Here is a 5,707-nt window from a genome sequence, read left to right as displayed (position 1 = left end):
GTGTGTGTGTGTGTGTGTCAGTCTCATCATGAATTCTGGAGCGGAGCACAAATATCCTGTTTGTGTCCCCCCGCTCTTGCCTCTGCAGCCGCTGTAAACATGGTTTGCCAGGCCAGGGAACAGCCTGCTACAGAGGCCAGGCGGGCTTCGCTCTTTTGTTCATTGTCAGCTCCGCGAAAGCCTTCCCCGGCTGCCACTTGGACGGCAGCACTGCCCTGGCTGGAGGACTCCCTGTCAACCTTGTCGTAAAAGCAGCCGTGAGACTGTAGGGCTCTGATTTCTCAAGTCGTGCCAAAAATGAAACACGGGGACAGGGGTGGGAGGGAGCTGCAGGTGAAAGGAAAAATGCTTCCTTTTGAGGGTTTTATTTCCCATTTTAAATTCAATTTAGGCCAGTTGCAATATAAACAGTTTTTTTCAAATTAAATGTGACTTTTCCCGATATTTTTCTTTTTTGGCCAAAACAATTGGACAAATGGGACGTGAATTTGTGAACAGCTTCCTTCAATCCGGATCTGCATTTCTGTTAAAATGTTAAAATGCAAAACTTTTACCCGGCTCTTTAGGAATGCAATAGGTCCCTACAGTGCCACCGAAACAGAGTCTGCGTTTGAGGTAGGCAGATCTGTTGTGGGACAAGTCTCTCTCCTGGGACCTGGTGATCTTTTCATTTGCTTTCTGCTCTTTAATCAGTAATCAAAGTCCCAGAGCAAGCCTTTCAGTCGCAATTTTTGCTCTGTGGACATGAGGAAGGGCACTTGGTGCCTGAAATCTGAACAGCTCTCCCAGCATAGTTGGTGCAGTAACAGATAGTCCCAAGAACCTTTGATTTTTGGTCTGTGGAGAGGCCATAAGCAGCCTTCTGCACAGATGTGAGCAGCTGATCTGATTTTGGCACTCGGAGCCCTGCTCAAACCTCCTTGCGTGCAAAACAAAACACAACGTTATTTCCCGAGAATCCATCCGTCGATCTGGATAAAGATTTCTCTTCTCTTAACATCCCATGTAACCGTCAAGAGCGACCCAAAAGGAACCCAACCAGGACATATATACTGAGATGCTCCTCATCACGGGTGCAAAGCCCGTGTTATGGTTTGTGAGAGTGCATCTGTGAGTTTTTTATGCTGCAAAGCCCGGTAAAGTCAGGGGAAGCCTAGCCACAGAGTCCAGGGGCTGTGGATCAGCCCCTGAGCACATAACTGCAAAACATGTCACCAATACATTGTGCTCCAGCCCTCTGCCAGGAAACATAAATTGTCATTCTATAGGAAGGCCAGTTATCCAGGGACAGAGGAAGTCTTTCCTCTTCCTATCAGGATGTCTGCCCTTATAGCTCCCTTTCTTTTTTTGGCTAGCTTGTCAGAAGCAATGGTCCTGTTGCATCTTTCCAGCAGCCTGCGCCGAGAACCTCCCAGTGCTGCCATACTTCTGTGCAGAGTTAAATAGATGGCTCCAAACAAATGGCACAAATCAAGGGTCTTGCTCCCCAAAGAACTCAGGATCAAGGATAGCCAAACCCAGGGGACAGAAACTGAATCGCAGAGGGGACAGCATAAAAAACTCACAGATGCACTCTCACAAGCCATAACAACGGATACGGCTCTGATCCTGCAATGGGATCAGTGCATGCACACTTACACCTGGATAGGGGCCAAGAGTCAGACTGAAGTCAATGGTACTGGCAGGTTCTGTTGCAGGATCGAGGGCAAGCTTAATCAGAGAAGAGATGAAGGATTTGGCGTTGACATTCCTTGCCATGAACGCAGCATGACCGAAGGTCTCAAGGGCACCGTGGGCTGGCTGGAAAACAAGATTTCCATTCCCCAAATAAAATTGTAGCTTTTGAATCCTGTTTTCGTTCTGATGCGGTTCTGCTTATGGAAAATCACACATAAGACACACCACCTCCCAAGAACAGCTAATGGCTTGGGGGCAGACCTTTTGCCTGGGCTGATGTGGGAGAGGCAGGTTCAAGACCCTGCTTTGTTCAATTTGGCGGTGCTCCTGACCAGTGCAGTAACCACTGGGTAATACTGTCCTGACCTGGGGGTGCACTTGCTATCTCACACCAGAAATTCCCTCTTGGATCTGAAAAAGCTTCTGGTGGAAGCACTCCAGCCCCCATCAGAAACAGAACAGAAGATTATTATTACCAACCACTACTATTATTTAGATTTAGATTTCCACAGGTCTGGCTGTGACAAGTTGGCATCCTTTCATTCCCTATCAATTTTAGGGATGGACTAAAGACCGCAATTTAAGTCAAGCCAAGCTCCTGACACCCAGCCCCTCGAGCATATTCCCAGCACTGGTAAATATTCCCTTTATGACCATGGGGGAGTTACTTGACCTCAAACTCTGCAGATGGTTTTAAGTTGTGCAGCCTCCTATTATGGCCATCTCTTCAGGCTGCATAAGGAGCTTCTAAAAGGGAATATTTACAGGTGAGTAATGAGCTTTGCTACCCAGTTTTCTCCTCTCTTTTAATGGCTTTAAAATCTATTTCTTTACCACTGAATTAGGTGCTACAGAAAATAGCTCTAAGTGGCTGGGGAAACACACATGGAAAAGGAAAGAAATCAGACTGGGGATATAGCTTGGTTTTCTGTCTGGGTAAAGTTTAGGGAATACTGTCCCTTTACATTTATCTCACATATACTATATACATACACATTATAAACACAATTGTTTCCTAAGGATTCCCAAGCTATGCAAACTACCTTAGGGATCACCTCATTAGACAGATGACAAAGATCGCATCAGCCTAACAGCACAGCATCCATTTAAGACAATAAATGAGGAGCACCAGCTTGAATAAGATCATGGGAGGAAGATCATTAACTATTTTGAAATTTCATCAGGAGCCCAGACACTGGGATCCTGGGATCTTGAATGATCAGATTTGGTCAGAACCTTTGTTTTCAGCCCCTCTAGCTACTTACTGGCCAGGATACCAGGTTGGGCATTGATGGTACTGACTGTACTCATTCACCATAGTGTCATAGACCCAACAGGGACTTCACAAGGTCAGTCCCCTACTCAAGGCAGGATGGTCCCTGGCTAAGCCTTATAACATCTTGGGTTATTCTTTACAAGACATAATAGAGTGACTGATGAACAAGCACTCCTACTGCATACTCTGATGGGCTCCGGGAGAAAAAAAACCTATCTGCTCTTTCCTACCAGTTCCTACATAGCTTTTATGGCAGAACCAGGAATCGCAGGCCAAGTTAAGGGCAATTGTCCTGGGATAGGGGCAGAGTTTCTAACATGGGAAGTGTGACTTGGGACTGAATCTGTACCTAGGCCTGCTCTGATCAGCCTCTGATGCTGGAAGCATTTACATGTCCTGCACACACTGCCCTGGGGCATGTCTATGCTGTCTCTGGGCCACAACTAGGAGCAACCCTAGGAATCAGCTTCTCACTTGGTCCCTCCCACTCAGCATGGGAACTCCTAAAAACAAGGCAGTGTGCCTCCGAGTGGCACTGAGCATCAGCCGAACACTCAGATGGCGTGTGCTCACAGCTACATCATTTCTAGGAGCTGGTGCATGCAGGGTGGGAGCGACTGGACAGGGCATGGCACGTAGGCTGTGGATCACCTACTCCTAGCACCTCTCCTGTGCACCTGGGGCAAGGACTATATGTAGGGACAGCACCAGGCTGTGATCTCAGGGGGCTGGCCGGGGTACTCCAGAGCATCAGATGTTCATGATGAACCAGTGTTTGCTTTCGGCCACTTAGACGAAACTGGCCATTGGGCAGCTATCCCAGTGAGATGCATCTGCTCCCGTTCAACTGGGTCTGGAGGAAACTGCAGCAGAGTGACTCAGGACTGTCACGTTCTTCCCCTTGGCTCAGCCAAGCACAAGAACTGAGTGTGGCCTCGCATCGCGGACAGCAGCATGCTCCTGCTCATTTTCGGTCCCCCTTCACTGCATGCCCTCCCTTCCCCCCATGGCTCCGCACTGCAGGAGACAGATCCATTATGCATCATGGTTTGATGGATTAATAAGAGCAGCAAGATGAAGATTATATCTGCAGGCAGGGCCTGTCTGCCCAGATTTTAAATGAGGAAAGGAAAGGCCTTGTTCTGGGCTCCTGCATGGCGAAGATGAGGAGGAGCGGCAGGGGTTGGACTCTGCCCAGAGAGCTACGCAGAGCTCTCCTGAGCTGTATAGAGGCATCTTCCCAGCTAAAGGACTCTGCCATTGAAGGGGAGCAGCTCATTTTGGAGAGTCTTCCAGGGGCTGATGCCAGTGAGAGATATTTCAAGTGCAAACAGCTTCAAAAGCCACACCAATGTGATGAGAGCCTCCCTGCCCAGCTGACAGCCAGCTCTGGCCCTAGAGGCCTGCAACTGTCTGGAGTGGTGGCTGCAACCCTTGGGGACAAGATGGTGGGGACCTGTGAATGGAGCTTGCTGAAACCAGTGGCATAACTAAGGGGGACAACTGGGTTAGCAGCCCCAGTGCCACTTTTTTTTTTTTTTTTGGGGTGGGGTGGAGAGTGGGAAGGGGAAGAGGGCACAAGAATAGTTGCCCTGAGTGTCTGTGACTGCCCTGCTGCACCTCTGGCTGAAATGCTGAATTTCTATTTGGTGGGAAATGTCAACCTTTCAGACTTTATTTTCATTCTAAAAGAACTGAAGCAAATAATGTAGACATTTCCTGTGAAAGGCAATTTCCCTTACCCCACTAAATAGTTTGGTTTGGGGAAACTTCATGCTAGAAACTGCATTTTAAGGATTTCCCTCTTCATGTTACTTGACAGTATGTCGTGCCATGTCTGTGGGAGCATATGAGCGGCTGTACCGCGGCTGTCATGTCTTCAGAGCGGAGGTAATTTAGGTCTGCTTTCACTGTGAAGCTGCCCTGGAAAGCTGCTGCTCAGCACCGATTCAAACAACTTATCTTTCCCTCCTAGATCAAACTGTCTCTCCTGTCCACCGTGCTGAAATGAAGCAGTTTGACATTTTGACACAGAAGGTCCACAGCGATGAAAACTTCCAGTCCCGATGTGCCATCCACATCCAGCAATGCACGCTGATGCCCCCAGCCCATCCCATCTGACCTCCTGGACCGCTCCTCGATTCCCCCACCCAGAAGGACCCCAACGCTTGCAGTCCTGTACCTAGAGCGGGGGCAAGGGGGACCATCCATCCACTTTCAGAGGTCCCTTAGCTGACACAGAGGGGCTGATTACTCCAACTGGCTGATGTACCATGGCTTCATTCCCAGGACTACCGGCAAACGATGCATTTGAAATCCGCACTTGTGACTTAAACCATAATTGACTCTAATGAAAGCTTCTGAGGACTTTATTAGCACCACCGAGATCCGTGCCAGAGCTCTGGGTCCACTCTACTTTTCACAGGCTGCGGTGAAGAAAACAAAGCAAAAGGCAATGTATCAACACTTCAAAGGATCTTTTGGTCTCAAATAAACTGTGAAACGTACTGTCTTCCTAGCCTGGGGCTACTTGCAAATTAAGCAGGCACCAAACGACACAGTTCACTGCCCCAGGCTATCATTGGGAAGCTGAGAGGAACCCTGCAAACGCAACAGCCTGGATAAATGTCAGATTTAGCTCTCCACTGTAGTGGTGTTAGGGGCAACAAGTCTACGGAGCTCAGCGGATTTACTTTAACCAGGGGAAACAGGTACAGGAACCATGCATCTTCAATACAGCATACTTCACAGATA

The sequence above is a fragment of the Crocodylus porosus genome, unplaced genomic scaffold (genome assembly GCF_001723895.1).
Source record: "Crocodylus porosus isolate Cpor-Errol unplaced genomic scaffold, CroPor_comp1, whole genome shotgun sequence".
Taxonomy (NCBI): Eukaryota; Metazoa; Chordata; order Crocodylia; family Crocodylidae; genus Crocodylus; species Crocodylus porosus.
The sequence above is the reverse complement of the archived record's forward strand: the minus strand, read 5'-3'. Positions refer to the sequence as shown.